Genomic DNA, 9,870 nt, shown 5'->3' with positions numbered 1-9,870 from the left:
TTCCCTCCGCCCTGGTATAAAACATGAGAAATGGCATCAAGACAGAACAGACATCATTCAAGATAGAGCACCATTGTTTGGGCTCTTCTGTTTCAAGTGAAGAAATGTTTTACTGGAGTTAATGAGAAATGGTGTGAGACACGGGCATGGAAGTAGTCCACAAAACAGCTGGGTCTGACATTTGACGCCTATAAAAGCTTTAGAAGGCTTTAATTGAAGTTCCTTTTATAGACAAATGTAATACTGCTTAATGGGACAGTATTGCTGATGTCAACACAACCAATTGCAGAAGTCTCTCTCTCCCTCCCTCTCCCTCTCTCTCTCTCTCTCTCTCTCTCACACACACACACACACTCATTTGCAGCAGCCACTGACCTTTGCTATTTGGGTATAAAATACAAACATGTATGGATAACAAGTAGTTGAAATTACCGAAATAAATAAAAATATCAGTCATCACAATTTGTGCACAAGTACAAAACTATTAACACTATTAAGCAGATAAAATTATCAAACTCAGTGAGAATTTAAAAATATACATTTTAAAACAAAGTGCATTATGGCCCTTCTTTTTTTGGAAGCTGCCAATAATTTTGCAACTTTCGCTGTAACCAACTTGTCTCGATCTGCAAGGAGAAACACCATATAATCGCCATCTGAACTCCCTGGCTGGGACAGTGTTATTGGAGTGATTAACTCTTTATGTGAATCTTTGTTCAAAGAGCCAAACAACAATGCATGCTCAAATCAACAGATATAAATAAATTCACGAACCACAGTTTTGGAACTACCACCTACACATGCAGTTCTGTAATTTCATTGGGTTTCAAGGTCTGTGACAATGATGCTGCTTGAAGCTTTTTTTACTACTCAGAATTAAAGCAGCACCTAACACAGGAACACAACGACGTTTCCGTGCGCTGCTCTGGTTTGCCAGAAGCGGCTTAGACATGCTGGCCACATGACCCAGAAGCTGTACGCCGGCTCCCTCGGCCAATAAAGTGAGATGAGCGCCGCAACCCCAGAGTCGGTCACGACTGGACCTAATGGTCAGGGGTCCCTTTACCTTTAATACAGGAACACAGGAGAGTGCTTTATGCCAAGTGAGAGCACTGGTCCATCTACGTCATTCTTGCACTAGCAGGCAGTCACTCTTCAGAGATTCAGAGAGGAGCCCTTCCCAGCCTGCTACCTGACGATACCAAAGACTGAACCATGGGACCTTTTGCATGAAAGCTTGTGTTCAACCATCTTATAGGTGACCTAGTACCATGAAGTTTAACTGAAGCAAATGTTTGATTTCAATGTCTTTGGCAAGTGTGTCATGTTTAAATACATAAATAAATAAAATGGAACCTCTTCAACTTTGCAAATGTAAAGAAATATTAAAATAACGAGTGATTTTAATAAGACTTGATGAAAATTGTTGAATGTACAGTTCAATGCAAATACTGGGTTTGTAATTACATAGCCATTTTAAAAAAAATGCAATTAAATGGAATACATGCGATAGGAATTAGCATGCTTTTCAAGAGCAACTCATTTAATTCAGTGTCAAGCACTTCCAATTAACCTATCAGCCATTAACTGCTTTAATTTATCCAAATTGTGCTGTGAAAGGCTAATTGGAGCTGCTGAAAGAAGTTGTCATCTTAGCAAAGATAAAGGTGTTTCATTGCATATGTGCATAAGCATTAGCCGGGAGAGCGCAATTTTTGGCTGGCAACCAGACACTATGGAAATAAGGAGAGCAGAGAGGGATACTTTGCTAAGCTTTTTCCAATCTTTTAAAATCTGGACACATCAGAAGTGTATGTGCCTTGAGCTGTGACCCCGCTTCTTCTGTAGTGAAAGAATGGCCCCCTGTCTCCTCCCACTGCCCATTCCTCTGGGAGTTCTCCTGATTCTGAAGAGGACATTTGGGGGAGGTATGAGGAAGACAGGAGGAAGGAGGAAGCCCCTATGTACTTGCAGGAGTCCTTGTGATGGCTAGTGTCACTGGCGGAGGAATGGGAGTGCGGAGGGAGCAGACTGCTCCCGGCACCAATATTCCGGTAGGGTGCCATTGCAGCGGCGCCCCCCAGACACATGCCGTGACCCCCATGCGTCGGGCATCATGCCCCCTCAGGGGTGGCGTACCACGGCCCCAGGATGCGTGCCATGCCCCTGCAGGCGGTGTGTCACACCCCCTGGGGGACACCAGCCACACCCCGCCTGCTCTCCACCCCCAGTAGTGGAGCATGCAGCTTCGCCACTGGCTAGTGCCCCTTTGAGATCCAGTGCCGGATTTACGTATAAGCTAAACAAGCTGTAGCTTAGGGCCCCACTCTCTTGGCCCCCCCCCAAAAAAAATTTAAAGGAACATGGACGTACATTTCCAAAATATAAGATAAAAAACAAATAAAATAAAGCCTACATACAGCAACAGTGTTTTGTGTTGTGTAGGCTCCTATGATGTAAATAATGGGCCCCGCCTGCTAGCCTGCTCCCTAAGATATCACTGGTTTGCTCATTTCTGTATATAGAGTGCCTACATTCTGCATGGACTGGTTGCATGGCAACATGTGCAAATTGCTTTAGAAATCTATTAGGTCCATAAATTACCATATAGCATATATTCAACACACACAAAAAAAAAACCAGTGACAGTTTGTTGTTGACAAAGGACAGCTGGACATATAAAAGGCCCCATTACCCGTAGTTGCTTAGGGCCTCATCAAACCTAAATCCAGCCCTGCTCTTAACCTAACCCAGGCATAGGCAAACTCGGCCCTCCAGATGTTTTGAGACTACAGTTCCCATCATCCCTGACCACTGGTCCTGTTAGCTAGGGATGAGGGGAGTTGTAATCCCAAAACATCTGGAGGGCTGAGTTTGCCTATGCCTGACCTAACCTCTACCTCACAGGGTTGTTGTGAGGATAAAGGGGAAAGGATGGCCCATATATGCTACCTTGCTGTCCTTGTAAAAAAGGCAGGGTATAGATGTAATAAGTAAAATGGGCAACCAAAATAGTCATGAGGTCCGACTAACTAACCTATGAGGAAAGATGGAGTCAGGAGAGACAACAGAAAGTACTTCTCTACACATCATGAAATTAAACTATACAATTCACTACCATAAGCTGTAGTGATGGTTGTCTACTTGGACAGCTTTAAAATCCTATTGGATAAATTTGTGGCACATTGATTGCAATGCAAGAATATAAGTATAAAGCACCCTGCCTTTTAAATCAATGAGGAGTGCTTATCTTTGCTTCAGTTGTACCCAGTGTTCTAATTTGTAAAAAGGCTTGTCAATAAAGTGTGTGATGGTTGATTTATCATTAAAAATATATTCACTTCTGGACTGAATCTCTCTGGATAAGGACCCTGTGTTTAATGTGTAGGTGGACGTTTTTTAAGAGAAGCCAATCTCTAACCATTTTATTATTTAACCATTTTACTAAAAGGAACATTGAGGGAATTTTAAATCAGGCAGCAATTTTAAACCCCATTGATTTCAAAAGGGACAGAGCTGAGTCTGTGCTTATCCCTTCCAATCTAAATCAATGAGATGCAAACCAAATGGCTATAAAAGTATAAAAGGCACAATCTTCATGTCTGTTCAAGGAGCCCTCTTCTCCAGCCAAAGGAGTAATAAGCCCTGACTTAAGTGTTCAGTGGTCCTGATGCAGTGCAAAAGAGCACCTTGCTGAGATGTACTGACTGCTGAATGTAGCCCTCCTCTCATTGTCTTGCACACCTGTTAGGCAAGATGTGTGTGAATGGAAGCCTGCTCCCACGGCCTGCATTGCATTCTGGACAATAATTCTGTTTTGTGGTCCATTTTGGAGCATGCCGAAAATGGGTGGTTGGAATAACTGTTTCTCGTGGGTCAGCATAGCAAATACTTCATTTCTGATCATTACCAATACATTTGTCTTTCTTGCTCTGAAATGAGTCAGAATATAAATATTAGATCAGGCAGGAAAAAGAACACATGTTTTCATTCTCGACACTTGCATCCTTTGAACAATTTTCAGTTGCTCTTTTTCTTTTAGAAAACGGAGGCAGTCTATTAGGTTTGGCAGGTTGCCTTTACAATGACATCGTGCTTTGTCTCTTCACTGAAGCACTGTGATTAAAGGAAAGCAGTTTTTGACATTAGGAGTGAGGAGACAAAATGGGATTAGATTGATGACTTCTCCTCCTTCGTGAAATTGGAACAAGTGTTTCCCCTTTCCCCCTAAATAACAATAGACCAACTTAGTTGTGTGAATTCAGTCAATATAAACTATTTCTATGCATTTCGGAAAGCATTGTGTTTTCATTTCAGTCACACACTGAAGGCCTGCAGAATACAGCAGGTGCAGATTAAGTTTTTATTGCCTGAGGGCCATATTTTTAGAGGGAAGCCAGTCAGGGGCCACATTTCAGTGGTGAGTATGAGCCAGAGGCAAAAGTGAGTGGAGTCATAGGCAAAAATGTTGGTAGAGCAAGGGATATGACTCTTAATTTTTGTACAGTAGGTTACAGTAGGCCCAGGGGTCAGCAAACCTTTTCAGCACGGGGCCAGACCACTGTCCCTCAGACCTTTGGGGGGGCTGGACTATATTGGGGAGGGGATGAACGAATTCCTATGCCCCACAAATAACCCAGAGATGCATTATAAATAAAAGCACACATTCTACTCATGTAAAAACACCAGGCAGGCCCCACAAATTGTCAGGAGGTCCTACACACAAGTAGGAATCCGGCAGAGACACATGCCCAACTGGCATGTTCTCTCCCTCCTGGTTGGTCATTTGGGAGATTCAAAAGCTTTTTCCAGCCCGAACACCACAGCAACTAATACCAAGAGGCACCAGCACACTTCAGGATCAGCAGAATATAGGCAGTCAGCATTCAGACTCAGTAGCACAGCTTTTCGGCTAAACTACGTTTATTTACATATACACACTTGGAGCATCGCAACTCAGCTCCTTCGTCTTCAGCATCAAACAGCAAAGAGAAAGAACAAAAGGACAAATGTCCTACATCACGGAAACACAGTAATAAAAACATCCTGTCTCCGTCACTTTCCACAATGTGGAATGAAAACATACACTGTCATGTGATAAAAACAATCCCATGACTGCAACACGGGAAAAGAATCTTAACACAAATAACCCAGAGATGCATTTTAAATAAAAGGTCACATTCTACTCATGTAAAAACATGCTGATTCTTGGACCACCCACGGGCCAGATTTAGAAGGCGATTGGGCCGGATCTGGCCCCGGGCCTTAGTTTACCTACCCATGTTCTAGCCAAACAAAAGTCAAAGGTTTATACGCACACACGCTGATACACATTTCAGCAAAGTAAAACTCTTGAAGATGCAGATCAGGGCCAGAGGGGTGTGTGGTCTTGGGAAGAGGGTGTTGTGTGGCCTGAGGAGAGCACACAGCTTGGGGGCAGTCTTGAAGGTCATATAAAGACATTTGGCCTCCTGGCCTGAGAATCCCCAACTAAGATATGGGGGTTGGGGAGAGCAATGTGCCTAGGAAGTATTTTGCTTCATTGATCTTGTGGGTGAAATTAAGGTATATCTATTTGATCCACAAACCATAACCATCAAGTACAGCGCAGGGTTATCAAGACAACCACAGCATAGAGAGGAGAAAAAAAGGCACATAAACTGTGCCTTTAAAAATAAAAAATATAACAAAATCCATGAGCAATCACAAATAGTTAAAAATAGACTTTTTTAAAATGCAGAACTCATCTTCCTTTTAATAATTGTGGGCTAGTTTGGATGGCTACAGTGAAGATCTTGACTATATTTTCTGCAATCTGAGGCCCAGAGTCTACCATTCAAATATCAGCATTGACTGTATCTGTGTTCCCCAAGTGCAGAGAAAGTATTAGGAAGATAAATTGGGATTTCATATCCTTATAAAAAATGCAGTATACGAGGACATGGGCTAATGTCTCGGCTAAGCCATTTTTACAAGAACTGCCAAGACAGTCTGATAAATTGGCCTCCCATAACTGTGTTGAACCTGGCCATTGAAGATGCTCTCCTGTATCCGGGGATAATTAGTGTTGCTAAATATCTAGCAGGGCAATAATTACAACTAGGTTGTAGACCAGGAGACAAATCCTTTTGCCAGAGTGAATGGATTTTGCGAGTTAAGTTCTAGAGAAGTCTCTGTTTAATGCAGCAGTTGCTTTTTTTCTAACTCAAGAGATAGAAAAAGTGGGCATCCCACTTTTGAGCATGCGGCCATACGGCTCAGAGTATGAACTCCACCCTGTCTGTCCCACATCTGCCTCTGCTATACTGGCCTTGCAGATTCTTGAATGGCTTCAAAACCTTGCCACAGATATGGGAAGGCAGATGCAGCAGTGGGAGAAAAGAAATTACTATATGCTGTCTGAATATTGTAATTCTGCATGCGGTATACTGCCTTGCAGCATTTCTAGGGACTGTCTAAAAATATTTGAATAAATGAATAGGTAATAGATTCAAAAGACCTTCTTGACAGAAATGCCAAAATTTGCCACCAAGTGAACCAAACATGGTGATCCACAACCTAGTTTTACTAATATTCTTGCCTATCATCCCAGGCAGTAGAGTTCCATTAACTTCTAACATCAAGAGCTAAATTGCAAGTTCTGTAATAGTAGTCCAATGAGTCTTTTTTTGTAATAGTAATAGTACTATTACAAATAGTAATTTGTAATAGTAGTCCAATGAGTCTGCCCCTGGTAGAACCGTCCAAATCACTCCCCCTAGCCACGGACAAATTAGCTCTTCTTTCTGCCTCTCCTCCAACCTCCACCCATTCAATTCACCCTCTATTAAAAACCTTTTCTTATGAGGCACTAATCAATATTTTTATTTATAGACATATTTATGGACACATTTTAAAGCTGATTTTGGGGCCCCCGTCTGCGCCCCTGGCAGGGGCCCACCTCGCCACCCCCTAGCTACGGCCCTGCTCCCAGCCTAACCTACCTCACAGGGTTGTTGTGAGGACAAAATGCAGAGGTAAACCATGTGTACCTCCTAGAGCTCATTGGAGGGAAAGGTGGTATATAAATGTAATAACCTTTATTCAGCTTGGGCAACATCAGATATTTTAAAGTCAACCCACAGCCAGGGTTTACTGTGGCACCACAGTACCCAGCCAGCATACTTAAAAAAAACCCCACACCTATATTAATGATGGTCCTCTCTACATCTAACTGTAATTTCATAGTATGTAAATAAAAGGCATTCCTACTTGAAGCTCCGTAGGAAGCAACAGGGGCTTCCTGTGCAAAACAGAGGCCAAAGTTTCTGGTCTTGTCCCTTGTGGCTGTGCAGGAAGAGAAGAGTCCCAGGCTCATTCAAGCATTTTGTCAGATTTTTTCATTTAGTTAATAAAATTTATATACTGCTTGGTTGTAATAAAACTTCTAAATGGATTTTTAAAAAATAATATATATATATTAAAACTCTTTTTAAAAATGGTATTTATAAACAGTCAAAACATAATTAAAATCAGCAATAGGCTAAAAAGGCATCTCAGCTTCCTCTGCTGTTGCTAAGAAAGAGGGAAAGTAACTGAAAAGTAACAAAAATTGGAACTGTTTATTTTATTTTATTTTTTATTGACTGAGTTTAAAAAGAGTTTTTTCTGGACTATTGCAACTGTTTCCCCCTAGAGGGAGATTTTGATACTGCCAAGGAGTGCTAAGGAGATACCAGCCTCATAATGGCAGAACTGAAGCAAAGAGATGGAGGGAACAGACACATACTTAGGAATCTAAATTAGACACAAATAAGGTGGATAAACCGTTGAGAGTCAAAGCGTTATTTGCAGACTATAGGGCAGAGGGAATAAATAACACACCCACTTTTCAGTTCCAACTAGGAACGTTGTTTTCGTGCACTTGGATAGTCATTAGCATCTCAAAGTTATTGCCCTTTTTACGTTTTCCATTAAAGTGCATTGCAGCAGCACCAACACACAGAGAAAAAATGTGCAGTGAAGTCCAATTAATGTTTCTCAATTAAATATGTGGGATATGTGTCTTAATGGATTTGTTAATGCAGATAAGCACGTCATTATCCCAGTCAACTTTCATTGTAGCTCATCAGGGAAGTAGAGAGAAAATAGTGTACTGCTATCATTACTTAGCATTGCTAATAGTATATCAAATAACCTACTTGTGATCCTACATTATGTTATTTCCCCCCAAAGATCTCTTTTTTCTACATTAATATAATTGAGTTGGTATGGGTACATGTTGCCCATATTAGTACTGTGTGGAAAAGATTATGGGCTTTTTGGTGATGATGTTTTTTAAACAAACAAACAAACAAAAGCAAACAAACTTTTTCCTCTGGTGCCCCCTGCTGGTACTTCTGATTAACTCTCTCCCCGCCCCTCTTCAAATCCACTTAACCTTTTATCCTATCTGCTGTTCATATGTGGATTTTTTTCTAGTAAAATTGCAACTGCTGTGAAGATAAGTGATGCTAGTGAATCAAGAACAATGTGGGTGAGGGACAATGGCTACTCTGTCAAGTTTTTTTTCAGAGTAGAAGCAATGATGTCATCTGCTGGAGGGTCAGGTTTTACTGGCACAGCGGAATGTGTGTGTGTGTTACGGAGTGTTCTTCCATTTGTTCACAGTGAAGCAGTAATTGTTGTTGTGTTGGATGTATTCAGAACTGCTCTCACAAAAGGCTGTGACAGTGATGGAGAAAAGCCAGCCTCACTTTTTATGTATGCGACAACAGCTGCATGGATGCTACTAGCCCAGAGATGGAAAGAAGACAGAGTCCTTACCAGAGAGGAATGGCAAACCAAGCTGTTGGATGATAATGAAATGGAAAAACTGACCAAAAAACTCAGGAACCAAGAAGACAAAAACTTCAAGAAAGAATGGGGGGAAATTATAATTTATTTAGAAGACCATTGTAAGCAGATGAAAACATTAGCAGGATTTTAATATCGCTTGTAATGTAACATTACAGCCAGATGGGTGGGATATAAATAAATTACTACTACTGCTGCTACTACTACTACACTTTGGACAATATGGACAGATACAAAATATAGATTATGAAATAACCTGCAGTTGAAAATGTTGACAATAAGACCCATGTAAGGGATGGTGGAAAGTCTTGAGATTCAGAGAAATCTCTATATACAGATGTGCATTTGGTATTGTTATAAATTTACATTTGTAAAACCAAATAAAAATGAGGGGGGGGGAGAGAAGACAGCTTCTGTACTGATTTGTTGCTGTACCAGCTCCTTGGCAGGTGGTCATGCAAAACTACTGCGAGCGCAGGATTCAGACCCTGCTCCTTACCCCTTACCCTTTTTCGCTCTAAGGGTGGAACTAGACACGAGAATGGCAGACCCGTGTCTTCAAATGGTGGTTGAACCAATTGGTCATCGAGTAGGATGAGAATGTGATTTCAACAGAAAAGTGGCAAGTAAGAGGGGAGTGCGAAACTGTTCCTCCAGCCACTGCTTTTCCTCTTTAAAAAACCTTGCTGTGTGATAGCATTGGAAGGAGGGGGCACTGTGATGGAAACAAAGCAGGAGGGGGGGAAACCCTTCCTCTCTAGCACATCTCTGTTTAAAATGCCCACATTCCCTATCAGTGGGCAGGCTTCACCCTTCGCCGCTTTTGTAGATCTAAAAGCAGCCTTTGACACAGTCCCCAGAACCAGACTATGGGACACACTTAGGGCCACCAACGTCGACAGAAGGCTATTGCACTTAATACAGGCTGTTCACACAAACACGGCCCTTAGAGTCAGGTGTAGCCGCTTAGGGCACCTGTCAGCTCCGTGAATCTCAAGCCTCTCGTGCCTCTGCTCTGGCAAGAGATGTGATTAG

The 9,870-nt window shown here is 41.8% G+C and overlaps 1 protein-coding gene across 1 annotated transcript in view; it reads right to left on the bottom strand.

The window, feature by feature from the left end:
* Positions 1 to 1,024: 1,024 nt before the first annotated feature.
* The window catches only part of LOC310760079 (VIP peptides-like), a 397,324-nt gene continuing 388,478 nt past the window's right edge, over positions 1,025 to 9,870 (bottom strand). Inside the window, exon 3 of the transcript XR_014546740.1 lies at positions 1,025 to 1,066. The gene's annotated coding sequence lies outside the window, so the exon portion shown is untranslated. The remainder of the gene's footprint in view (positions 1,067 to 9,870) is intronic.

This window comes from Podarcis filfolensis, assembly GCF_964270895.1.
Source record: "Podarcis filfolensis genome assembly, chromosome: 3".
Classification (NCBI taxonomy): domain Eukaryota; kingdom Metazoa; phylum Chordata; class Lepidosauria; order Squamata; family Lacertidae; genus Podarcis; species Podarcis filfolensis.
Note: the sequence above shows the minus strand (reverse complement) of the source record. Positions and strands in the feature narration are given on the sequence as shown.